The sequence below is a fragment of the Triticum aestivum genome, chromosome 7A (genome assembly GCF_018294505.1).
Source record: "Triticum aestivum cultivar Chinese Spring chromosome 7A, IWGSC CS RefSeq v2.1, whole genome shotgun sequence".
NCBI classification, from domain to species: domain Eukaryota; kingdom Viridiplantae; phylum Streptophyta; class Magnoliopsida; order Poales; family Poaceae; genus Triticum; species Triticum aestivum.
Window position 1 is genome coordinate 194,216,959 of NC_057812.1, and position 26,845 is coordinate 194,243,803.

Genomic DNA, 26,845 nt, shown 5'->3' on the forward strand with positions numbered 1-26,845 from the left:
TATGATGATTGAGTATGTGGAGCTCTTACTTAGACTCTGTTGAATAAGTTGAATTGCAATTGTTTGGTAACTAACAATATAGGTTGTTGAGTTTAAAGAGAATTCATTGTTTGAACCTTAACGTGTGCATTGGTTGCTACTTTAACATTAAAAGTTTGAGAAAGAATTGTTGTTATGATGCTAGGAAAAGTGATTGAAATTATCATTGATCAAACTTGTGCACTCTGCTAGCATTCAAACTTCATAAATTATTTCTTTTATCATTTACCTACTCGAGGACGAGTAGGAATTAAGCTTGGGGATGTTGATACGTCTCCAACGTATCTATAATTTATGAAGTATTCATGCTGTTATATTATCATTATTCGATGTTTTACAATCATTTTATAGCAACTTTATATCATTTTTGGGACTAACCTATTGACCCAACGCCTAGTGCCAGTTGTTGTTTTTTGCTTGTTTTTTACATCGCGGGAAATCAATATCAAACGGAGTCCAAACACCGCGAAGCTTTTTTGGATTTTATGGACCAGAAGACATCCATTGGGCCAGTGCAGCACTTGGGGGGGGGGTGCCCCGAGGGGGGCACCACCCACCAGGGCGCGCCTGGGGGCCCAGGCACGCCCAGGTGGGTTGTGCCCACCATGATGGCCTCCCGTACCCCCTCTTCGCCCCATAAATTCCCAAATATTCCAAAAACCCTTGGGCTAACCCTAGATTAGAAGTTCCGCCGCCACAAGGCTCTGTAGCCACCAAAAACCCATCTAGACCCCATTCCGGCACTCTGTAGGAGGGGGAAATCATCACCGGTGGCCATCTTCATAATCCCGACGTCCACCACGATGAGGAGTGAGTAGTCCACCCTCGGGGCTGAGGGTTTGTACAAGTAGCTATGTGTAATCTCTCTCTCTCTCTCGTGTTCATGAGATGTCACGATCTTGATGTATCACGGGCTTTGTTTATATAATCAGATCATATGGTGTTTTCCCCTCTGTATCTTGTTGTGATGAATTGAGTTTTTCCCTTTGAGATTTCATTATTATCGGATTGAATACTTCTATGGATTTGAGAGCACTTGATATATGTCTTGCAAATGAATACTCATGGTGAAAATGGGGTATCATATTGATTCACTTGATATGTGTTTTGACACTCAACTCGCGGATTCCCGTGGTGACATTGGGGTAATCTATGCATTGGGGTTGATGCACATTCTCGTCTTTTGTTTCTCTGGTAGAAATCTCGGGGCACTCTTTGAGGTTCTTTGTGTTGGATTGAGCATTATGAATCTGAAATTATTTGGTGTTATTTTATTATGAACTCTTGGATAGATCGATCGGAAAGAATTGCTTCGAGGTGGTTTCTTACCCTACGAATGATTTCTTCTTATGTTCTTCGCTAGATAGGAACTTCAGAGTGATTCTTCGTTGCACTTTGAGGGATGGTTATATGATCCAATTATATTAGCACTGTTGAGAAATTGCACTAGCGAGAGTACGGACCCTAGGCATCATTTTCAAGCATTGCAATACTGTTTTTGTGCTCGTTTACTATTTGCTACGTTGCTGTTTTTATTTATTCAGATTATCATAATATACTTATACCATCCATATTACACTTTTATCACCATCTCTTCGCCGAACTAGTGCACCTATACAATTTGCCATTTTATTAGGTTTGTTGGGGACACAAGAGATTTCTTGTATTTGGTTGCAGGGTTGTTTGAGAGTGACCACCTTCATCCTATGCCTCCCACAGATTGATAAACCTTAGGTCATTCACTTGAGGGAAAATTGCTACTGTCCTACAAAACTTTGCGCTTGGAGGCCCAACACGAGTCTACAATAATAAAGTTGCTTAGTAGACATCAGTGGGACATCTGTCGCCCCAACAACTGGGCGGCAGGTGGGTCAGCTGTTGCGGCCTGCTGCAGAAGTGGGCGGGGAGGGGCGAGCAGTTTCACCGATGCAGGAGTTGGCCTTTGGTTGGTAGCCGGGAAGGGAGCGGCATTGGGATGGCGGTGATGACGTGGACTTGGGGTTCTGCTATGCTGACGCTCGGGGCCTGATGACTGGCGCACCATCTTGTCTCTGCCAGGGTGCCCAAACCCCTGCAGGGCGTCCTTCCAGCTATGGATGTCGTGACAATGATTCTGACAATAAGAGTAGGGGGTACGTAGGAGGAGGCAGTGTCCTAGCTACGTCGAGGTTGTACACACAAGTTTTCGAGTTCAGGCCTCTCTCGAAGGAGGTAATTGCCCTACGTCTTGGTGCCGCAGAGGCTTGTCGACTGGATATGTGTGAAAGTTACAGGGGGTCCGAACCCTTGTGCCAGAGGAGGGGGTGGCTTATATTGAGTGCGCCAGGCCCCTCGCAACCCTTAGTTACACAGGGTTCAATGTGTGTTAAGACGGGAACTTTACTAGTAATGCCTGCTATTAATGATCTTTATGACGATGAAGTGAATGCCTGACCATAGCCATCCTGGGGTGACTTTAGGCCTTATGTACTCCGAGTGATTGTTTGTATGGTTGAGTGAAATCTATCGTCGAGTGGATTGCACCTCAAGATGATTTCAGTCAGTATCTTGTGCTGAACCTCGTAAGGCTTGGACTCTAAGGTAGTGTCCTTGGGTAGGCTGTCTAGATCAGGCCTAAGACCCTACCCTAGGTACATGTCATCATCATTAGCCCCCGAATGGGTTGAGGACCAAGTGAGGAAGGGTTGAAGTTGGTTCCGACCTGATCCAATGCTCTGGAGACATTTCCTCAGGGGTCTACGAACGCGTTGGTACTTTAAATCTTCATCAGTCGCCTTGATTGATTCTCACCCATGAAATTTCTGAGTGAACTATGATGTACATCTTTGAGTAGATTGGAATGCATGTCTCTGATGTGATTGACCGCTCTGCGGTTTTCGGATCTTGTAGGATTCAAAATTTGGAGAAGCGCGTAGGACAGAGCGTGGTGCGTTAAGCGGGGTGGTCAGATAGGGACTCCTCCTCGCGCCCCTTTTTCGCCACGTATTGGTCCAGCATTGGTTACGGGATGCGCAAGGATTGCTTGGGTCCACCAGTCAGTTTTTTAACTATACAAAGTAGGGAAAAACCCCACTGCAATTTTTATAACATTAAGAATAGCAAAGAGTATACATATTACAAGGCTTGAGATAAGCCAAAAAAACTACACTATCTAAAAATCTAAGAAAGAGAGAGAAAAATTACAAGATAAGAATGTCCAGCCAAGTATTGAAAGCAGTAGCATATTTATCCTTGATTCTGAATTTAATCAGATGGAGCTCTGAATGGAAGAAGAATATCCATCTGTCAATGCGGGGGGGGGGGATGTTTTTGAATATCTTATCATTCCTTATTAACCAAATAGCCCATGAAGCGATGATAATGATCTCCATGTAGAATGGTTGCTGCAAATTACCCCTTAGGTATGGCAATGCTTCCATGATGGTTAAATCTCTTTGTCTGTTTGGGCAGATGATGTCCCAACATTCTGAAGCAAAAGGACAAGTCCAGAAAAGGTGTTGGAGTGTTTCTTCCTGCTGACAGTTAAGAGTAGCACAATTGTAGTTATCCAAATGAAATGTTTTCCTCCTGAGCAGATTGCTGGTATTCAGTCTATCATGGAGCAGTCTCCAAAAAAACTTTGTGCTTTGGCTGGCAAGAACTCTTCCAAATCCAATTGAATTGTGCTGGCACAATTTTAACTCCTATCAGAATTTTGTAAGCCTTTGCCACATAGAAGGTATTATTACCCCACATGTAGCTCCATGAATCCAAGTGATCTCTGAATTTAGATCTTCTTAAGCTGTCACAAATCTCTTCCATCAATTCAAAATCCATGAAAGCTTCCTCAGTAAGTGGCAGGTGGAACAAGTCTTCCAAATATTCAAATTGTAGTATCCTCTGCTGGTCTTTTGCAAAGGAGTAAAGGTGAGGGAAGGATTGGATCAGACAAGCAGAATGCCAAAGATCAGACCAAAATAGAGCAGTTTTACCATCTCCAGTTGAGCATCTCACCATGGATTTATAGTTGTCAATGAGTTTCAGATTGCACTTCCACCAGAAAGATCCTTCCCATTTTGCCCTAGGAGAATGCCACTATCATAGTAAGCTTCCCAAATGAGGTTAACCCATGGGATGTTTTCCCTATTGTAAAATCTGTGAAGGTTCTTGAGAAGCAATGCTTGGTTTTGCACAAAAATTTTCATTACTCCAAGGCCACCTTGACTTTTTGGTCTGGAGATAGTGGACCAAGCTACCATAGCAGGTCTGCGATCCTCAATCTGGTCCTTTCCAAAGACAATGCTTGAGGTATTTGATAACCTGAGTTTTGATAGTTACAGGCACATCCAGGCAACCCATGAAATAGATAACAAGTGAGTTGAAAACTGATTTGACCAAAAGCACTGCCAGCAAGAGTCATAAATGAAGATAGACCCATCGGTTTTTTAGCAACTCTACTCACTAAAGGCAAACATTATTCGACTGTTGGTTTGAAAAGTCCTAGTGGCATGCCAAGGTAATTAAAGGGGAATGAGCCCTTCTTGCAGTTCAAAGTGCATGTCAAGACTTCCATCTTATCATCATTCACATTTATTGAAATGAGGTTTGATTTGATGTAATTAACCTTTAAACCAGTGGCATCAGCAAAGGTATTAAGTAAGGCTTTGAGACAGTGGAGCTGTGTGGCATCAGCTTGCATGAGAATCAATGTGTCATCAACATATTGCACTATAGGAAAATCTGGACATGAGTGAACTTGCAAAGGTGGTGTGAGGAGACCCAAGTGCATTGCTCTATTCATGATTGATTGGAGAAGGTCAGTAGCAAGCACAAAGAGAAGGGGGGAGAGGGGGTCCCCTTGTCTTACTCCTCTAAGACAATAAAACTTTTTCCCAGGTATTCCATTGAGAAGCACTTGATATGAGGCAGAGGTGAATAACATTTTAATCTAGCCAATCCATCTATCTCCAAATCCCTTTGCTTTGAGGATGTCAATGATTGATGTGTGCTCAATTAAGTCAAAGGCCTTTTGAAAGCCTAATTTCAACACAACCACTTCTTGTTTTGATTTATGACATTGGTGTAGGTACTCATATGCCCATCCAAGACAATCATGAATAGCTCTTTCCTTTAGGAAACCATATTGGTTAATGTGGACCATTTTGAGAATCACCTTTTGTAATCTGTTAGCTAGAAGTTTAGTGATGAGCTTGAGACAACAGTTTAGCAGGGAAATAGGCCTGAAGTCATCTGAAGTAGTTGGAGTGGCCCCTTTGGGACTAAAGTGATGAAGGAAGTGCCCTGCATAGAACTCATGAATCAATCTAGTAACATCAGGTTTTATAGTGTCCCATCATTTCTTGAAGAATTCATTATTAAATCCATCAGGCCTAGGTGACTTGTCTGAAGGTAAGTGCTTGACCACCCCATTGATTTCTTCTTTAATGAAAGGAATTTCCAGTTGTTCAAAGTCTGAAGGATCAGCTTGATGTTGACATAAATAATTCAGATCAAAGTGCATTATGGTTTTCTCAGATTGACCTAATCTTTTCTTGAAAGCATTCTAGAGAAGAGCTGCTTTCCCTGCATGGTCAGTAATTTCCTCCTGATTATCATTTTTCAACATTGCAATGTGATTATGACTGAAGTTAATAGAGGCCTTTGTATGGAATTTTTTTGTGTTTTCATCACCAAATTTGACACCTTTGATATTTCCTCTCTGCTTCTAGTAAATATTTTGATTTTTAAGAAGAATTAGCAAATGTTCTTTGAGAATCTGTCTACAGTTCCATTCAAAATCTCCTAAGTCCCTGAATTCCTCAAACAAATCCAACAGGAAAATCACCTTATTTATTGCAGCAATTTTTGCCTTAAGACGGGAAAGATTTCTAGCCCATAGCTTAAGAGCCCTTCTCAAGTTTTTGAACTCGACATTTAAACTTTTGGCTGCATCAAGATTACCCACAGGTATATTCCAAGCTGCAGTGACCACATCTTTGAAGTTAGAGTGTTTTAACCAGTAGTTTTCAAATCTAAAGACCTTTGCCTTTGGAATAGCAGTACCAATTTTTATGACACTAGGGAGATGGTCTGAGATGGTCCTGGAGAGTGGCATTGCAACTGTATCAGGAAATGAGGTCATCCAAGAAGCAGAGGTAAAGAACCAATCCAATTTTTTCAACAAAGGGCTCTGTTGCATATTACTCCAGCTAATTTTTCTACCATGAAGTGGGAGTTCAATTGATCCAAGATTACTGATGGCTTCATTAAAAAGAAGCATCTCATTAACATATCCTCCAGGTCTGTTCCTGTCAGTGGGAGCTCTAATGAAGTTGAAATCCCCAACTAGAACCCAATTAGTGTCCAGGGGCATATGAATGTTGGAAAACCAGTTAATGAACTCTGTTTTGTCTGCTTGTTCACAAGGACCATAAATGTTAGTGAGGATCCAAGATTGATTTGTCAGAAGACTTGTGAAATTGATTGATAAAGAGAATCTATTTTAAAAAATGACCTCTCCCTCAAAGAGAGACCCATTCCAGGTGATTAATAGCACTCTAGAGGCCCCAATTGAAGGAAAAGCAAATTTATCTAGTCTGTTAGGGAAAAAGTTTCTGATGCAAGAAACATCAAAATTTCCCTCTTGGTCTCTTGTAAACATAAAATGGCGCAGGCACTTTCCTCTATTTTTTGTGCTAGAGCAAGCCATTTGTCAGGTGAGTTGATCCCTTTGATGTTCCAGTTCAAGATATTCCAGCTTCTGTTTTGATTATTATAGAAAGGATTTGAAATGCATATCCAAAGACCAAGCACCATCACCTGGCCAAACCACAGTATGTCAGGACAGACAATATAGCAGAGTATGCACCCTCAGTAAATATAACAACCCCATCCTCCACAAGATTGCATTGAAAACAATCTTCTTAAAAGCAATAAGGTAGCAAGGTGTACATGCATCACATCATAAGTTATCAAAACATGACCACATGGCACATAACTGCCTAGTACATCCAAAAGGAAACAGAGGGCTACATGTCAAATTGTTAACCCCCTCCCTCACTACTAATGGAGCATAGATCATGATCATCTAAACACTTGAGGAGTCCTTCCTATTCTCATTGGTTGGGGAACCCCACCCAATTCTTCCCCCACCTTCCTCTTGGGCTTCTTAGGAATCTTCTCCTCTAACTCCTGATCAACCACCTTGCAAAAGGAGGTAGTGAGATTTTTAACCACAGATTTCTGAGCAATTGGGGGGACAACATTACAAGGAAGACACTTTTTATTAGAGCTGATCCTCTTCTAAAACCAACATTATCTTTTTAATTCTGTCACTTCTTCTTACCTCAGTTTCCACTCGAGGTGTCTTTCCTCCCCTTCTCTTTTTGGAGTTTTCTACCCCAAAAGGTTGGAGAATGGAAAGAGAATCCAGGTCCTGTTGGTTAGAAGAATCACCAGCATTTTGTTTGTTTGTGTCCTATTGCTCTGGATCAACCAAGGCCTGCTGGCATATAGGAGCCTGTGATGTTAAGCATTTATCAGGTATGTGGAAAAGAATAGAGTCCTCAGTACCCTCAACTTCAGCAAGTAATTCCCATAAAGGAGATTTGAGCATATTGACAGTCCAATTAAACTTGTCTAGTGTCATTAGGAGACGCACAATAAAGTTAAACCAACTTACCGGAATCTTAACAGAGGGAGGGTGCACCCTCCAAAGGCTTTTGTGCAAAGTTCTCCTTCCAAATCACTAGCCCTTCTTCTGATAAAACAGTTTCTTTATTAGCCACAACCTTTAGCTGGATAGATTTTTTAAGCCCAAGCGAGAGGGTGCAAATTCAAAGTGCTCTTCAATTTGTTCAACTCATTTACCTTTGTTTTGAGGAGCATGAATCCCAGGAATTGCCACAGGCTGTGGGCCACCCAATGACTGAGCAGGGTCAGATTCTACCAGTTGACTAGCTTGGCCGGTTGTCTCATTTTCATATGCCAGAACCTTGTCAGAGATTAGAAGAGTTTTAGAGGTAGCAGAAAGTAGGCCATCTTGCAAACCAGAACTGGGACCAGCCACAATCAGTTGATCTAGCAGAGCATTTTGCACACTAGCTGGGACCTCTTCAATCATTGGATGTATTTGGGGCTCAACTAGGTCAACTGTAGGGGCCAAAATAACAGGGAGCACTGGCTCAGGCTCCTGAGGAGCAACCAGGATGGGAGCTGGGGGTGCAGGCTCATCTTGGTGCTCATCCTCCTGGTAATCCTGCATCAGAAGCTCCAGACCATTACCAAATGCCTGTTGTTGAGGGAGATTTTGGTTGAATTCTTCACTTGCATGACATGAAACACCTACTGACTGTGAAACCATAAAAGGCGTGGCTGCCGAGGCATATCACTGTGCACTCCATTCACATCTCTTTCTTTCTGATTTTTGCCTCGTCTCTTCTAGCCCTTCCCCCTTTCACTCCCCTCTCTCGAGATCCGCCACCATAGTGAAGGACAAGACTGCAACCCTGGAGCGCGCGAAGAAGGCCACGACGAAGGGCCAGAAAGCGGCGAAGGGGTCGACGTTGCGGTCCACTCATCCGCCTAGTTGTATCTAGGGAGATTAGATCCCTACACCGTCACGGAGGAGGATCTAGTGAATCTCGCCACTGACGACCTGATTATGGAGGGATCCTGGAGATTGTTGGAGGGAGAGAATGAGCCTCAGCCGCGGGAGGGTGAGTGCGTTCTCCTCACAACGCATGTCGATCAAGGTTTCTCCCTGCCTCCTCATGCATTTTTTTGAGCTTTCCTAAACATCTTCGGTGCCCAGATCCATCACCCCCTCCAATACTATCGCTTATCTTTCCGCCTTTGTTTCCATGTGTGAAAACTATCTGGGGTGTCATCCGCACAAGGGTTTATTCAAGTACATCTTCACTTGCCAATCTCAGTCGGTGAAAAAATCACATTCGACTGATGAGAGGACGCATATTATCCAGATGTGTGGGGTGTTCGGGATCCAGATGAGAGGTAGGAGCACTTTCCCTCCCATGACCTTTCCCAAATCAGTCAGAGGGTGGCAGTCGACCTGGTTCTACTGCAAGGACATCCCAACTCTAGGACAGTTGACTGGTCTTCCTCCTTTCACTCCGGAGAGACTCTAAAACCCTCCTTCATTGATAGTTCCTGCGGAGGAGAAGGGCGAAATAGCGATTTTAGTCGACGCAGTTGTAGCTTTGGTCTAGGGTAGAGTGACAGGCATGGATCTGCTTGTGGTGTTCCTCAGTCGACGCATCCAACCTTTGCAAGCCCATGACCACCCTACGTGGATGTATTCAGGTCCAGAAGACACTGCTCGGACTCACCCAGAGGAGGTTAGCAAGGATACGGTGGCTCAGCGGCTTCGGAGCATCACGGGCAAGAAGGACAACCCTCGCGGAGCCAAGGGAATCTTGCCATTCGACGCCCAGAATGCTCCAGGAGAGGTCAGGTGTGTTTGTCGAGTGTTTTTACTTTCTACAATATGCAATAATCTTGAAATCCGACTGATACTTGTAACTTGTGTCTTATAGGCTTTCACCAAGATGTACTCGACGCCGAATGGGGAGCAGCACCAAGAAGGAGTAGAGAGTGAGGTTGGGAGTGCTGACTTCGAATATGCAGATGAAAGCGAGGAGGACAACGAGGAATTCGACTCACTGCCCCACTCCGAAGGACGCTCCAAGAAGTCACAAGATCCTGCGGGAGGACATGGCAATGCAGCTGCGTCGAGTGCAAAGATTCCGAAGTGCACTCAGATGTCAACCCCAGATCCAACGGAGAAGGCCGTGAAGCAGGCCAAAGTTGCTCCACCTAAGCCTCGGAAGGCCCTGCCCAGGATCAAAGTGGTCGTGCCCGTCGCTTTGACGTAAGTGCTTCTTTTCTTTGTCTTTCATTGCCACTGCAGACTTATTTACTTATGTGACGAGTGGAATTTTTGGCTTGCAGAGCTGCTACTTCTACATCTTCTACGGACATTGACGAGGAATGGGCCGATGCCGAGACCGCGGCTGCAGCCACCTCTCGAGCAGGTATGATACTATAACCACACTTACATTCTGCCAACTGATTTTCTTGGTCGACTGAAATCTCACTGTTGAGTGTTTGTAGCGCCAACAAATGTTATCCAGCTTCCAGATGATGATGACGACGAGGCTGTACCTCAGAGGAATGGAGGGAGAAGAGGCAGAGCTTTGAGCAAGAGGGCACCTGCCAGTAGAGTGCCTCGTCTACCATCTGAGTGTGTAGTTCAATAGCTTGGTGATCCAATACGGGCTACTGTCTCTTTTGCTGATCCTCTATCGACTGACCGACCCTCAGCGTCGACTTCCCAAACCTCTGGTCCAATTGCACTGACTGCACAACCCCAGGCTCCAACCCCACTAGCCACGTCATCAGCTCCATTCGTTATGCATCACGTCCCGGCGGACCAAGTAGGAGCCGCCAAGGAAGCCATGATCCAGGCGGGTCTGATGATGGACCGACTGAAGGTGGTGTATGACACCAGCAAGACTGCTTACGATGCTAGCTCTGCCCTCCAAGCTAATGTCCGAGTAAGTGGGATTGTAAGTTGATTTCCGATTGGCTTTTCTAGCTTGATCCTTGTTCTGTTAGGATATGCAACCTGAAAACTACTACTTTATTATTCGTAAGATGTCGGTCTATACCTTGCATCTGTACACCCACTGGGTGTTTTTTGTAGCTGTGTAGCTCTTTCACTCGAATTAGACAGGTCGTGTCGAGTGAGTTCTTGGTCCAGTGGGGGCATGCTAAGTGCACCCTGTCTGTGTCAAAACCGGCGGATCTCAGGTAGGGGGTCCCGAATTGTGCGTCTAAGGCGGATGGTAACAGGAGGCAGGGGACACGATGTTTACCCAGGTTCGGGCCCTCTTGATGGAGGTAATACCCTACGTCCTGCTTGATTGTTCTTGATGATATGAGTATTACAAGAGTTGATCTACCACGAGATCGAAGAGGCTAAACCCTAGAAGCTAGCCTATGGTATGATTGTCTGTTGACCTACGGACTAAAACCCTCCGGTTTATATAGACACCGGAGGGGGCTAGGGTTACACAAGGTCGGTTACAAAGGTGGATATATACATATCCGTATTACCTAGCTTGCCTTCCACGCCAAGTAGAGTCCCATCTGGACACGGGACAAAGTCTTCAAACTTGTATCTTCATAGTCCAACAGTCCGGCCAAAGGATATAGTCGGCTGTCTGGAGACCCCCTAATCCAGGACTCCCTCAGTAGCCCCTGAACCAGGCTTCAATGACGATGAGTCTGGCGCGCAGTGTTGTCTTCAGCATTGCAAGGCGGGTTCCTCCTCCGAACACACCACGGAAGAGTTTGAATACAAGGACAGTGTCCGACCATGCAAAATAAGTTCACATACCACTATAGAGAGAATAATACTTCCACAAATCTAATCTGCTGACACGTTTTGACAGTGTGACATCACGCCATGACCCGATCATTATTCAAACCGTTTCCCTCAACTAGCTCCGCACATAACGCGAGGCGGTTTTCTTGACACGTCTTGTCAAAGCAGAGATCGTGTCCCCCTTATCACGGGATTCTCATCAATACAAACGTGGGTAAGCCAACCATGCCTGTTGGTATGACTCCTAGATCTTTGGTAAGTCCCAAACGGCTACGAGGAGGACGCCTGATATTCACCCTCTTTATAAAGGGGACGAGGCTTTTTCTTTTTCCCTCCCGTGCTCAATCGAATCCTTCCCCGGCCTTGAGTTCTAACACCCAAAGCTCAGTTCAGGTGCTTCAGACCTTCAACTATGTCCGGATCCAACCTTCAAGGTCGGTGGATGCCTTCCTCCGTCACAGAGGAGGACATCAAGAAGTTGAGGGAGGCTAGATATCTAACCACTGAAATTCAGCATAGGCTGCCCACTCGAGGGCAGGTCGTCCCTACTCCCGAACCGAACGAGAGCGTTTTGTTCGTCTCCCACTTCCTCCGAGGGCTAGGCCTCGCTCTAGATCCCTTTGTTAGGGGTCTTATGTTCTATTACGGGCTGGATTTTCATGATCTGGCCCCGGATTCCCTTCTTCACATCTCGTCATTTATTGTCGTATGTGAGGCCTTCCTCCGCATTACCCCTCACTTCGGCATGTGGCTCAAGACCTTCGATGTGAAGCCGAAGATGATCGAGGGGCAGCATGCAGCGTGCAGAGGTGCTTTAACAAGCAAGATCGCTGACGCTCCATGGCCAGAGGGTTCCTTCCCAGAGGTGTCCGAATTGTGGCAGCGGGAGTGGTTTTACATCACAGCTCCCCGAAGTGCCAAATGGGTAGCTGCCCCCGCCTTCCGCTCGGGCCCCCCCCCACCACAACTAATGTCATGGATCAGTAGGGGGCTGAGCTGGGGTCCAGCCAAGGACGTGCCAATACTGCAGAGCTGTATCCGAGATCTCTTCGAGGGAGACTTCAGTCTGGTTATGGTAATGCAAGTTATGCTGGTTCGTCAAGTCCAAGCTTGCAAACGCCGGCCCCTCCGTATGTGGGAATTCAACCCAGAAGGACCGCGAGTTATTCAGCATTTCCTCGGCATGACGCACGAAGAGATGTACAAATCGTTCTTCGAACCCCAAATAGAGTGTCCGGACACCACCGAGGACGTGGGCCTGAGCTGCAACCGCCCTGCGGCCCAAGTAAGTAATCCCATGCCGAACCTGCTTTCCTTTCATTTATCATGGCATCATTCTAAAGAGCCGCTCTTTGACCAGGACTAGATAACAAAGGCGATGATGATCAGGTGTTCGGCCCCCCTTCCTGAGGGCTTGGACAATCCGGTATTGGACAAGATGCTCGAGCCGGCGCCTTATCCAGTGTCCTCAAAGGAAGATGATGGGGGGAATAAAGAGGGAGAAAGCGGGCCTCACTCGCTACTTATTCTAGCCGGGGGAATGAGCACCTCTGCAAGGGAGGACAATCAAAGGGAAGAACCTGACATTCTCCCTCCCCAGGGAAGGAAGAGGACTACCTCTGAAGATCCGGAAACTAAGGATTCAAAACGGGAGAAGAAATCTTCATCAGAAGGTCCTGCCTCGGAGGGTATTCTTGCCGCACAATATCCGCACGGGGATCAGCCCTCCATCGAGCTGTAAGTAATCAAAAAGTACTTAACAGTGAAAACATCCTACCTTACTTCCGAAGACATAATCGATGCTTATAAATTGTAGTCCGGATCGTAGCCCTTCTCAACAGAGTTCATCTTTGGGGGATCTTCTTCTGGAGATGATGGAGAGCGAAACGCCTCCCCCGGACACCCCGTCTCAAGAAGCGGGCGACCTTGAAGTGTCATCGCGAATGGTATCTCCGGATCCACTAGGGCCAGAGGATAACCCTTTGGCTGCCCGGAATCCCCAGTATCCGGCTCCTAAGGAGAGCGACAGCAAGGGTCCGTACAGTGTGCGGTCGAACGCACTGAAGGATCGTTTGGGGCAAGCGGCCGTCTCGGAAGCGCATCGTACGCTAATGGGTACGGTAATTGAAAGGATTTCATCCGCTGAAAGCGGTTTGCATGAAGCCTTCATGAGTCTGCTGAAAGGCTTCGAGGTACGTGAAATAATGTATGTTTTTAACAGTACCGCATACGTTAGATATGCCCTATGCAGATAGTAGCCCCTGAGACTCTGGTTGTCGTTGAAAACGGCGGTAAACAGAGGATCATAGTCCCAGGTAATAACCAGACCGCCTTTATGTGCAGGTGGCTGAAGCTCCGATGGCTAGCCGGACTGATGGTTTTGACGAGCTAAAGCGGCAACTTGATGCGGCAACGCGGACATCGTGCTTGTCAACAAGCGGCTTGACGAGGCACAGGGTGAGTGATTTTTCTGGTGATCGTCACATAATAAGAGTAGCATGTTGCCAGTATCTTTAATGTGTTGTGACTGCAGATGGAGCTGCCACCGTGGAGACCCTTCGGGCGGATCTTGCCCGAGCCAAGGAGCAAGCAAGGAGTAGCAATGTGGCCGCTTTAAAGGCGGCCGAAGAATTAAGGGCCGAACAGGCCGCGCATTGCGAGAGCAAGGAAAAAAATAGCCAAGATGGCTGTAGAGTTAAAAGATGCCGCTGACCGTTACCAACTTCTTGAAGAAGAGAACCGGGCGAAGGCGACGGACCTGGAGAAGGCCCGGGTGGCTTCCAAGGAAGCCCGCTCCAAAATTAGAGCGACGAAGGAGGAGCTGAATCAAGCTGCAGATATCGTGTCTGGGAAGCCCTTGTTGTTGCGGACTAAGTTCGGAGATCTGAAGTATGCTCCTATGGACCGGCTATGGAGTTCTACGAACGCGTACATGGATTTGGCTGCAAGTGCTGCTGATGCGGCCAAGTACTTCAAGGATCAGAAAGGTCCCGAAGTGGAAAAGCTGTTCTGGTCACAGTTCCATGCTCCATTCTGTCCGCTGCTGTTAAATGAGCGACTGGCCGAGCGGGCCGAGCTCCATAGGTTGTCTGGACTTGCCATGAGGTCCGTTGTGGATCACCTGTGGCCGGGAGGGCCAAGGCAGAATAGCTACTTTAGCGTAGTGCAACAATTCCTTGGTGCTGTGCCACACATCGATGCTGTAAAGAGATCGGTGTGCATAGAGGGTGCGCGGATGGCCTTTGCCCATGTCAAGACATACTGGGCGGAGATGGAGGCCACCACTGTTGCGACACACGGTTCGGCCGTAGGGCGAGTGGCTGCCGAGCACTACTTTGAAGAAGTTCTTGAAGGCGCTCGTTCGATAGAGGCTCAGTGCTCGAAGAATGTTATGTTCAAGTGAAATGTATTCCCATTCTAAAAACAATGTTTTATAGAATTATCAAGGTTGTATCTATACTTTTGCCCGAAAGTACTATGGTGCCTCCTGTGCGGCCGTTTATGTACATATGTGTATAAGCTGAAAGTTTGCAGTCGTCGGCTTCTGCCCCCACGCATATAATGCGGGGGTGTTCACAAAAGATGCATATCCACACTTGATCCAACGTCTTGGTCCATTAAGGAGGTGATAGCGTAGCGAACAAGGCAATCGGACTATATTGCTTTAACACTTTCACTTAGCCATAGGAGTTTGACAGTGGGGCCACTATATAGCCCCTGGTACTTCTGTGCTTGTCCGAATACGGGGCGCGTATGTACATGACCGGGAAACGGTCCTTCATTAATGCGGAGGAATCCCGAAGATTCCGATGAGTCATTGAGTGGTTGACCAATCTCTCGCTATATCATGACAGTCAGTTTTCGGCTTTCTCTACTGAGGTGCTCATCCGAATGAACCAGGGCACAATCACAGTGGTTCTCCCAGTGCTACCTTAGCCGATATAACGGAACATAAGGTACCAAAATGTGGGAGCTGGGCAAACCCAACATTTGACCAAAGACATGATTCGGAGCTGATGCATATAGGGCCAAACTCGCGACGCCGAACACTCCCTAAGGTGTTCGGTCTTTATAACATATACCGGGCTAAACAATGCCCTTAATAAGAAACCCCATGTGTCCAGGTACGTGCAAAATCCTGGCATGGCCACATGCCAATAACGCCGGCATCCTTCTCGGTTGTGTGGAGTATCCGGAGGATGTGAGCAACAAGAGATAGTAAAAAAGGTTTACGCAGGGTCTTGATCTAAAGAGAAACCTTTGGGCGGGTCCCTGTTGCACGTCTGCTCCTGTTTCTCCATTGTGCCGTCTCCTGGATGGGTGTAGCACGATTGTCATCTGCAAAAGGAAAGAGCTTAGGTGAAAGTTGTCGGGCCAAAAAAGGTTGGTTATTATCAATGAACTATCAAAATTCAAGAGAAACCAAGTTGATCCGGGCTGGCCCTGATTACACGCGGGAAGCCCCTGGTATCGTTTTATGAGGGTTCGAAAACCAATCTCATGTAAATATGATGGAACGCCGGATTCGTCTAACCATGTTCCTCGTCTTGACGACCTTCCATTTTTTCTGTTTGGTGAGGACTTCTAGTTCGCGGTTGTTAGAGCCGCCGCGTCCTCTTCTGTATGTAAAAGACGTTCGGTATTTCCACTAACTGTGATGATGCCACGTGGACCGGGCATCTTGAGCTTGAGAAAAGCATAATGCGGTATTGCGTTAAAACAAGCAAAAGCCGCCCTTCCGAGTAGTGCTTGATAATCACTTCGGAATGGAGTGATGTGAAAAGTTAACGTTTCGCTTCGGAAGTTATCGGGAGAACTGAATACCACCTCTAGTTGTAGAGAGCCCGTACATCGGGCCTCTTGGCCTGGTATTACTCCCTAGAAGCTAGTATTACTGTGGCTTATTTGTGTTGGGTCTATCCCCATTTTGCGGACTGTGTCCTTATATATCAGATTTAGATCACTGCCGCCGTCCATGAGGACCCTTGTGAAATGTTACCCATTTATTATTGGGTCTAACACCAAGGCCGGCAGTCCTTCGCGCCGGATATTTGTATTGTGATCCCTACGATCAAAAGTGATCGGGCAGGCCAACCAGGGGTTAAACCTAGGAGTGACGGGCTCTATGGTGCGTGTGCATCGGAATGTGTGATTGCGTCTCCTCTTTGTCACATGGATCACGTTTACTGTTTTAACCTCTGGTGGGAACTTTTTCTGTCCTCCAGCGTTTTGGTGGCGAGGTTCATCTTCGTCTTCGCTTGGTGTCTCTTCCCCTTTGTGTTTGGCATTTAGCTTATCGGCCTGCTTGAAGACCCAACATTCTCTGTGGGTATGAATTGCAGGTTTGTATGGGGTGCTGTGAATCTGACAGAGTTTGTCAAGAATTTTGTTTAGGCCAGATTCTCCTTCTTTGCTGCCTTTGAAAGGCTTTTTCCGCTGACCTGGTCGAGAGCCCCTGAATCCGGCATTTATCACCATGTTATCTGGGCTACCTTCTTTATTTCGACGCTTGTTTTTGTTGCATCGTGGTTTACCATTGCCATCCCTGACTTCCGATGTGCTTGAGTCGCTGGTGCTGCTACGGGCCAACCAGCTGTCCTCGCCCGCACAAAAGCGGGTCATGAGGCTTGTTAGGGCTGCCATTGTTCTCGGTTTTTCTTGACCGAGGTGTCTGGCGAGCCATTTGTCTCGGACGCTGTGTTTAAAAGCTGCTAAGACTTCAGCGTCCGGACAGTCGACAATTTGGTTCTTCTTGGTGAGGAGCCTGTTCCAAAGTTTTCGGGCGGACTCTCCGGACTGTTGGATTATATGACTTAAATCATCTGCATCCGGAGGTCGGACATAAGTCCCTTGAAAATTGGCCCGAAAAGCGTCCTCGAGCTCCTCCCAACTTCCAATTGAGTTTTCGGGGAGGCTTTTCAGCCAGTGCCGAGCTGGCCCTTTAAGCTTGAGGGGCAAGTATTTAATGGCATGGAGATCGTCTCCACGAGCCATATGAATATGGAGTATGAAGTCCTCTATCCAGACTCCAGGGTCTGTGGTTCTGTCATACGCCTCTATGTTCACCGGTTTGAATCCCTCTGGGAATTCGTGATCAAACACCTCATCAATGAAACATAAGGGGTGTGTGGTGCCCCTGTAATGGGATGCGCTATGGAGTTCGGACGCTTGTAGTATTCGGTGTTGGTTGTGTACCATAGCACGCTTCCTAGATCCATAGATAGATCTGGTCGCGCCGGATTTTTGATGCAAGTTCTCACGTAGATCGTGTGTTGACTTATGCGCGACTTTGTTAGCCACTCTATCGCGTTCGTAGGGTGGTGGATCCGGCCGGTTGGCCGTATCACTTTTTGGCTGTATGGGCTCTAAGGCCTCATCGTCGAATTCCGGTAATAGCTTGTGCTTTGGATAGCAATTTTTATGGTAACTTCCACCATACTTTGTTAGTTTGTTCCACTTGCTGTTGAGCATATCTTGTGCAACCTTGAGCCTTTGCTTCTGTTTCTTCAGGCTCCTCGCTGTGGCAATAAGCCTTCCGCGGAGGTTCTCTTGCTCCAAGTGTGTTTCCGGGATGATGTGTGCATCTTCGTCCAGACTGCTTTCTTCCTCAGACGGGGTTTGATGAGGCTTATCCTTGGCGTCATCGTGTTCAGACGTTGGATCCATACTATGTTTGTAGTTTGCATCTTGATCGTTTTGTGCCACCGGGGTGGTGTAGTTGTCGTTTCTTCCAGAGTCGAGTGGACTATTATTCCGTCTTGCGTTGTTATCGCTGTTTTTGCTATGGCGGGACTTAGGGCCGCGCCGCTGACGTCGGTGCTTGGGTTGCTTGGAGGGTGCATCCCCCGCTGTCTCCTCGCCATTGCCCTCTCTGAGTGTATCCACCATGTGTACGTCAAGTGATGAAGTGGTGGTCCGGTGCCCTGTGCGCAGTGGTTCCTGTTTGTCTCCGGCATCGTCTTCCATACCGTCGATGTCTTCGGAGTCAAAGTCGAGCATGTCGAGTCGTCGACAGTGGCTACTAATTGGGTGGTGGGTGGGCATCGAATTTCTTTGTCGTTTGCATCCCATTCTAGCCGGACATAGTTCGGCCAAGGTTCTCCTGATAGGGAGAGGGACCTTAATGAATTTAGCACATCTCCAAAAGGTGAGTGCTGAAAGATATCCGCGGAGGTGAACTCCATGATCGACGCCCAGTCGGACTCGACGGGCACGGATGTGAGCGGCTCGGAGTCCATGGCCGGAGATGAATCCAGTGGTTTGACGACACGACTCTCATAAGGGGTGAAGTCAATATCCGGCTCTAGCGCCACTGAGAGTGCAGCATCCATGGCGGGGTCCATCCCTCCATTCTTGGATGGCGTGACTTGCTCCGAATTGAAAGCCGGAGTGGTTGCGGATGCGATCTCCCAGACATTGTTCGACGGCAGAGTTATGTCATGCTTGTCGCGACTGTGCGGCGCATCTGACATGGGCTCGAATCCGTCGAAGATCAAGTCTCCGCGGATGTCAGCCGTGTAGTTCAAGTTTCCAAATCTAACCTGATGGCCAGGGGCGTAGCTTTCGATCTGCTCCAGATGGCCATGCGAATTGGCCCGCAGAGTGAAGCCGCCGAATATGAAGATCGAAGGAGCCATCAAGCCTTGCGGTGACGACATAGTGGAACTCTCAATGAAAGCACCAATGTCGGTGTCAAAACCGGCGGATCTTGGGTAGGGGGTCCCGAACTGTGCATCTAAGGCTGATGGTAACAGGAGGCAGGGGACACGATGTTTACCCAGGTTCGGGCCCTCTTCATGGAGGTAATACCCTATGTCCTGCTTGATTGTTCTTGATGATATGAGTATTAAAAGAGTTGATCTACGACGACATCGAAGAGGCTAAACCCTAGAAGCTAGCCTATGGTATGATTGTCTGTTGTCCTACGGACTAAAACCCTCCGGTTTATATAGACACCGGAGGGGGCTAGGGTTACACAAGGTCGGTTACAAAGGTGGAGATATACATATCCGTATTGCCTAGCTTGCCTTCCACGCCAAGTAGAGTCCCATCCGGACACGGGACGTAGTCTTCAAACTTGTATCTTCATAGTCCAACAGTCCGGCCAAAGGATATAGTCCGGCTGTCTGGAGACACCCTAATCCAGGACTCCCTCACACCCACTGGGTGTAGTCCCTAAGACCATAGTCGACTGCGGGCAGTCGACGGTGGTCTGAGAACAGTTGATTTTTTTACTCCTTCCACTCGGGCTGGGCAGACCATGCCAAGTGGGAAATCGAACTAGTGGGGCATGCTAAGTGCACCCACTGGGTGTAGTCCCTAAGACTGTTGTCGAATGTTTGATTCGGCGGCAGTCTTTGAACCCTTTTTGCCATAGTAATCTGAACATGCTCTTTTCACTCGGAAGTAACTGGTCTTTGTTTCCGTCAACTGATTTGTCTTTGTGTTGATTGCGGAAATCTTGTGAACTTGGGACCCAGTATGCTGCCTTGGAGCAGGAGAAAATACAACTCAAGCTTGACCTAGATCTTGCCAAGGAAAAAATAAAAAAGGCCCAAGATGAAGTGACAATCATGGGAGGTAACAACTTCTTGACTGTATGCCTTGTTATCTTTCTTTTCCCATCCTTTGAACTGAGTGATTCCACTCGAACAGATGTGCATAGTGAAAACTGTTAACTCCAAACTCATTTGAGGAATGTTATTTCTTTAGAAAAAATGAAGCAGGCTTTGGAGCAGAAAGATACTGATCTTGCGGGGGCGCAAAAGTTGGGCATGAGAAGACTGAACTAGCTGATAGGAAGCTAGCTTCAGTCGGCAAACTGGAGGAGGAGAATGCTAAACTGAAGACAATTGACGACGAGGTGAAGAAAGAAGCTGCACATCTGAAAGTGGAGAAGGTGGCCCTGGCTGAGAAAGTGGATGCTCTCAGTCAAAAGAGGGATGAACTGGAGGCTTATTTGGGAGGTCTTGCTAAGAAGATGTTCCTCATGCTCGAAGGTATTTTATCACATCTGACTGGATCAAAGAACTTCTTTACAATGTTGCCGCCAACTCACTATTTTTCTCTCCGTGCAGAGTTCTGTTAGAATTTCGAGGAGGAGACCGGACGGATCGAGACAGGACTGGACCCCATTAACTCTCCTGTCAAAGATGATGCCGCCATGAACGTGTTGCGACATGAATCTCGCCTCGCTAGTGTCTTAGACTATGTCGTTCGTTTGAAAGTTGCACTGTTACGGATAGGCAAGGAGCTGTGGCCAGAAGATGTGCTTCATAATGACCTCGAGTCACTGATGACTCAACTCAACGATATCCCTGACCGAGTGCAGGAATGGAAGAAGTCAGCTGCTCGCTGTGGTGCTGATTTGGCTGTCACTCGTTCGTGTTCATTGCAAGGACGCCAAGGAAGAGAAGCTAAAAGCTCTTTAGGTGGCAAACACCAAGAAGCTTTAGTTTCAATCTTTCATGGAGACCTTCGTTGACGCAGCCTATCGCCGAGCCAGCTAGTCCACCTCATGCCGAGTGAAAAACTTGATAGCTTGACTTTATTTTCCTCAGAATGCCGATTGATTTTGTCATCATTAAACTCTTTCGGGCCTGACGCCCGAGTACTTTCGACCGCGGTTTCTGAACCTTGCTGGATTTGTCTGAACTTTGATGGCTTTATCTGAATGCAGTTTCCTTGTCTCCAATGTGCTTAGATTTTTTTAACCTAGGCGAGAATGGGATCGCAGCTAAGTCCCCGAGTGGGAGGTTTGCTCTCCACTCGGAGTAGTTTTTGTAACTTAGGCGAGAGTGGACGTTGTACTTGTGGCGTAGCTCAGAGTGCATCTCCTCATCCTTGCAGATTGAGTGATTTTTAAGCTTAGGGGAGTACGGGGTCGCGGCTAAGCCCCCGAGTGAGAGGGTTGCTCTTCACTCGGAGTATGTTTGAACTTAGACGAGTACGGGATCACGGCTAAGCCCCTGAGTGAGGGGGTTTCTCTTCACTCGGAGTATGTTTGAACTTAGGCGAATCTGGTTCATAGCTAAGTCCCCGAGTGAGAGGATTGCTCTTCACTTGGAGTAATTTTTGTAACTTAGGCGAGTACGGTTTCACAGCGAAGCCCCAGAGTGGGAGGGTTGTGAAGGAAATATTCCCTAGAGGCAATAATAAGGTTGTTATTTATATTTCCTTATATCATGATAAATGTTTATTATTCATGCTAGAATTGTATTAACCGGAAACTTGATACATGTGTGGATACATAGACAAAGCACAATGTCCCCAGTATGCCTATACTTTACTAGATCATTAATCAAAGATGGTTAAGTTTCCTAACCATAGACATGTGTTGTCATTTGATGAATGGGATCACATCATTAGGAGAATGATGTGATGAACAAGACCCATCTGTTAGCTTACCATAATGATCGTAAAGTTTTATTGCTATTGCTTTCTTCATGACTTTTACATATTCCTCTGAGTATGAGATTATGCAACTCCCGAATACCGATGGAACACTTTATGTGCTATAAAATGTCACAACGTAACTGGGTGATTATAAAGATGCTCTACAGGTGTCTCCGATGGTGTTTGTTGAGTTGGCATAGATGGATATTAGGATTTGTCACTCCGAGTATCGGAGAGGTATCTCTGGGGCCCTCTCGGTAATGCTCATCACTATAAGCCTTGCAAGCAATGTGACTAATGAGTTAGTTGCAGGATGATGCATTACGGGACAAGTAAAGAGACTTCGCGGTAACGAGATTGAACTAGGTATGATGATACCAACGATCAAATCTTGGGTAAATAACATACCGATGACAAAGGGAATGAGGTATGTTGTTATGTGATACGTCCCCAATGTATCTATAATTTTTGATTGTTCCATGCTATTATATTATCCATCTAGGATGTTTTATATGCATTTATATGCTATTTTATATGATTTTTGGGACTAACCTATTAACCTAGAGCCTAGTGCCAGTTTCTGTTTTTCTTTGTTTTTGAGTTTTACAGAAAAGGAATACCAAACGGAGTCCAATTGACGTGCCAATTTTTGATGATTTTTTATGGACCAAAAGAAGCCCCCAGAGTAAAAGAGTTGGGCCAGAAGAGTCCCAGGCCATCGACGAGGGTGGGGGCGCAACCTCCCCCCCCGGGCGCGCCGCCCTATCTCGTGGATGACTCAGGCACCTCCCTGACTTGTTCTGGCCGACAAAAATTCCTATATATACTGAAACCTCCAGAAAATAACCTAGATCGGTAGTTCCGCCTTCGCAAGCCTTCATAGCCACCGAAAACCAAATCTAGACCCGTTCTGGCACCCTGCCAGAGGGGGGAATCCCTCTCTGGTGGCCATATTCATCATCCCGACGCTCTCCATGACGAGGAGGGAGTAGTTCACCCTCGGGGCTGTGAAGGAAATATGCCCTAGAGGCAATAATAAAGTTATTATTTATTTCCTTATTTCATGATAAATGTTTATTATTCACGCTAGAATTGTATTAACCGGAAACATAATACATGTGTGAATACATAGACAAACATAGTGTCACTAGTATGCCTCTACTTGATTAGCTCATTGATCAAAGATGGTTAAGTTTCCTAACCATAGACATGAGTTGTTATTTGATTAATGGGATCACATCATTAGGAGAATGATGTGATTGACTTGACCCATTCCGTTAGCTTAGCACTTGATCGTTTGTTTACTGCTATTGCTTTCTTCATGACTTATACATGTTCTTATGACTATGAGATTATGCAACTCCTCAATACCGGAGGAACACTTTGTGTGCTACCAAACATCACAATGTAACTGGATGATTATAAAGGTGCTCTACAGGTGTCTCCAATGGTACTTGTTGAGTTGGCATCGATCAAGATTAGGATTTGTCACTCCGATTGTCGGAGAGGTATCTCTGGGCCCTCTCGGTAATACACATCACTATAAGCCTTGCAAGCATGATAACTAATGAGTCAGTTATGGGATGATGTATTATGGAACGAGTAAAGAGACTTGCCAGTAAAGAGATTGAACTAGGTATTGAGATACCTACGATCGAATCTCGGACAAGTAACATACCGATGACAAAGAGAACAACGTATAGTGTTGTGCGGTTTAACCGATAAAGATCTTCGCAGAATATGTAGGAACCAATATGAGCATCCAGGTTCCGCTATTGGTTATTGACCGGAGACGTGTCTCGGTCATGTCTACATAGTTCTCGAACCCGTAGGGTCCGCACGCTTAAAGTTTTGTGACGATCGATTTTATGAGTTTATATGTTTTGATGTATCGAAGGTAGTTTGGAGTCTCGGATTTGATCACGGACATGACAAGGAGTCTCGAAATGCTCGAGACATAAAGATTGATATATTGGAAGCCTACATTTGGACATCGAAATAGTTCCTGGTGAAATCGGGATTTTATCGGAGTACCGGAGGGGTTACCGGAACCCCCGGGGGCTAATGGGCCTTGTTGGGCCATAAGGGAAAGAGAGAGGGGCCGGCCTAGGGCAGGCAGCGCGCCCCTTCCCCCTGTCCGAATTGGACTAGGAGAAGGGGGCGGCGCCCCCCTTCCCTTCTCTTTCTCTCCCTGCCTTTCCCCCTCCTAGTAGGAGTAGGAAAGGGAGGAATCCTACTCCTACTAGGAGGAGGATTCCTCCTCCTAGTCGCGCCAACAAGGGCCGGCCGGCCTCCCCCTTGCTCCTCTATATACAGGGGCAGGGGGCACCTCTAGACACACAAGTTGGTCGCAAAGATCTCTCCCAGCCGTGTGCGGTTCCCCCCTCCACCATAATCCACCTCGGTCATACTGTAGCGGTGTTTAGGCGAAGCCCTGCTGCAGAACTTCATCAACATCGTCACCACGCCGTCGTGCTAACGAAACTCTTCCCTGAGCTCTACTGGATCATGAGTTCGTGGGACGTCACCGAGCTGAACCTGTGCTGAACGCGGAGGTGCCATACGTTCGGTACTATGGATCGGTCGATCGTGAAGACGTACGACTACATCAACAGCGTTGTCATGATGCTTCCGCTTAACGGTCTATGAGGGTACGTGGACAACACTCTCCCCTCTCGTTGCTATGCATCACCATGATCCTGTGTGTGTGTAGGAATTTTTTGAAATTACTACGTTCCCCAACAGTGGCATCCGAGCCTGGTTTTATGCATAGATGTTATATGCACGAGTAGAACACAAGTGAGTTGTGGGCGATACAAGTAATACTGCTTACCAGCATGTCATACTTTGGTTCGGCGGTATTGTTGGATGAAGCGGCCCGAACCGACATTACGCGTACGCTTACGTGAGACTGGTTCTACCGACGTGCTTTGCACACAGGTGGCTGGCGGGTGTCAGTTTCTCCAACTTTAGTTGAATCAAGTGTGGCTATGCCCGGTCCTTGAGAAGGTTAAAACAGCACCAACTTGACGAACTATCGTTGTGGTTTTGATGCGTAGGTAAGAACGGTTCTTGCTCAGCCCATAGCAGCCACGTAAAACTTGCAACAACAAAGTAGAGGACATCTAACTTGTTTTTGCAGGGCATGTTGTAATGTGATATGGTCAAGACATGATGCTATATTTATTGTATGAGATGATCATGTTTTGTAATGGAGTTATCGGCAACTGGCAGGAGCCATATGGTTGTCACTTTATTGTATGCAATGCAATCGCCCTGTAAATGCTTTACGTTATCACTAAGCGATAGCGATAGTCGTAGAAGAAATAGTTGGCGAGACGACAACGATGCTATGATGGAGATCAAGGTATCACGCCGGTGACGATGGTGATCATGACGGTGCTTCGGAGATGGAGATCACGAGCACAAGATGATGATGGCCATATCATATCACTTATATTGATTGCATGTGATGTTTATCCTTTATGCATCTTATTTTGCTCTGTTTGATGGTAGCATTATAAGATGATCTCTCACTAAATTTCAAGATAATAGTGTTCTCCCTGAGTATGCATTGTTGCCAAAGTTCGTCGTGCCAAGACACCATGTGATGATCGGGTGTGATAAGCTCTACGTCCATCTACAATGGGTGCAAGCCAGTTTTGCACACGCATAATACTTGGGTTAAACTTGATGAGCCTAGCATATGCAGATATGGCCTCGGAACACTGTGACCGAAAGGTCGAGCATGAATCATATAGTAGATATGATCAACATAGTGATGTTCACCATTGAAAACTACTCCATTTCACGTGATGATCAGTTATGGTTTAGTTGATATGGATCACGTGATCACTTAGAAGATTAGAGGGATGTCTATCTAAGTGGGAGTTCTTAAGTAATATGATTAATTGAACTTAAATTTATCATGAATTTAGTACCAGATAGTATTTTGCTTATCTATGTTGTTGTAGATAGATGGCCCGTGCTGTTGTTCCATTGAATTTTAATGCGTTCCTTGAGAAAGCAAAGTTGAAAGATGATGGTGGCAATTACAAGGACTGGGTCCGTAACTTGAGGGTTATCCTCATTGCTGCACAGAAGAATTACGTCCTGGAAGCACCGCTGGGTGCGAGGCCTGCTTGAGATGCTGCTGGCAATGTTAAGAATGTTTGGCAGAGTAAAGTTGATGACTACTCGATAGTTCAGTGTGCCATGCTTTACGGCTTAGAACCGGGACTTCAACGATGTTTTGAACGTCATGGAGCATATGAGATGTTCCAGGAGTTGAAGTTAATATTTCAAGCAAATGCCCGTATTGAGAGATATGAAGTCTCCACTAAGTTCTATAGTTGCAAGATGGAGGAGAATAATTCTGTCAGTGAGCATATACTCAAAATGTCTGGGTATCATAATCACTTGACTCAACTGGGAGTTAATCTTCCTGTTGATAGTGTCATTGATAGAGTTCTTCAATCACTGCCACCAAGCTACAAAAGCTTCGTGATGAACTACAATATGCAAGGGATGAATAAGACAATTCCCGAGCTCTTCACGATGCTAAAGGCTGCAGAGGTAGAAATCAAGAAGGAGCATCAAGTGTTGATGGTCAATAAAACCACCAGTTTCAAGAAAAAGGGCAAAGGGAAGAAGAAGGGGAACTTCAAGAAGAACGGCAAACAAGTTGCTGCTCAGGAGAACAAACCCAAGTCTGGACCTAAGCCTGAGACTAAGTGCTTCTACTGCAAACAGACTATTCACTGGAAGCGGAACTGCCCCAAGTATTTGGCGGATAAGAAGGATGGCAAGGTGAACAAAGGTATATGTGATATACATGTTATTGATGTGTACCTTACCAGAGCTCACAGTAGCACCTGGGTATTTGATACCGGTTCTATTGCTAATATTTGCAACTCGAAACAGGGACTACAGATTAAGCGAAGACTGGCTAAGGACAAGGTGACGATGCGCGTGGGAAATGGTTCCAAAGTCGATGTGATCGCCGTCGGCACGTTACCTCTACAT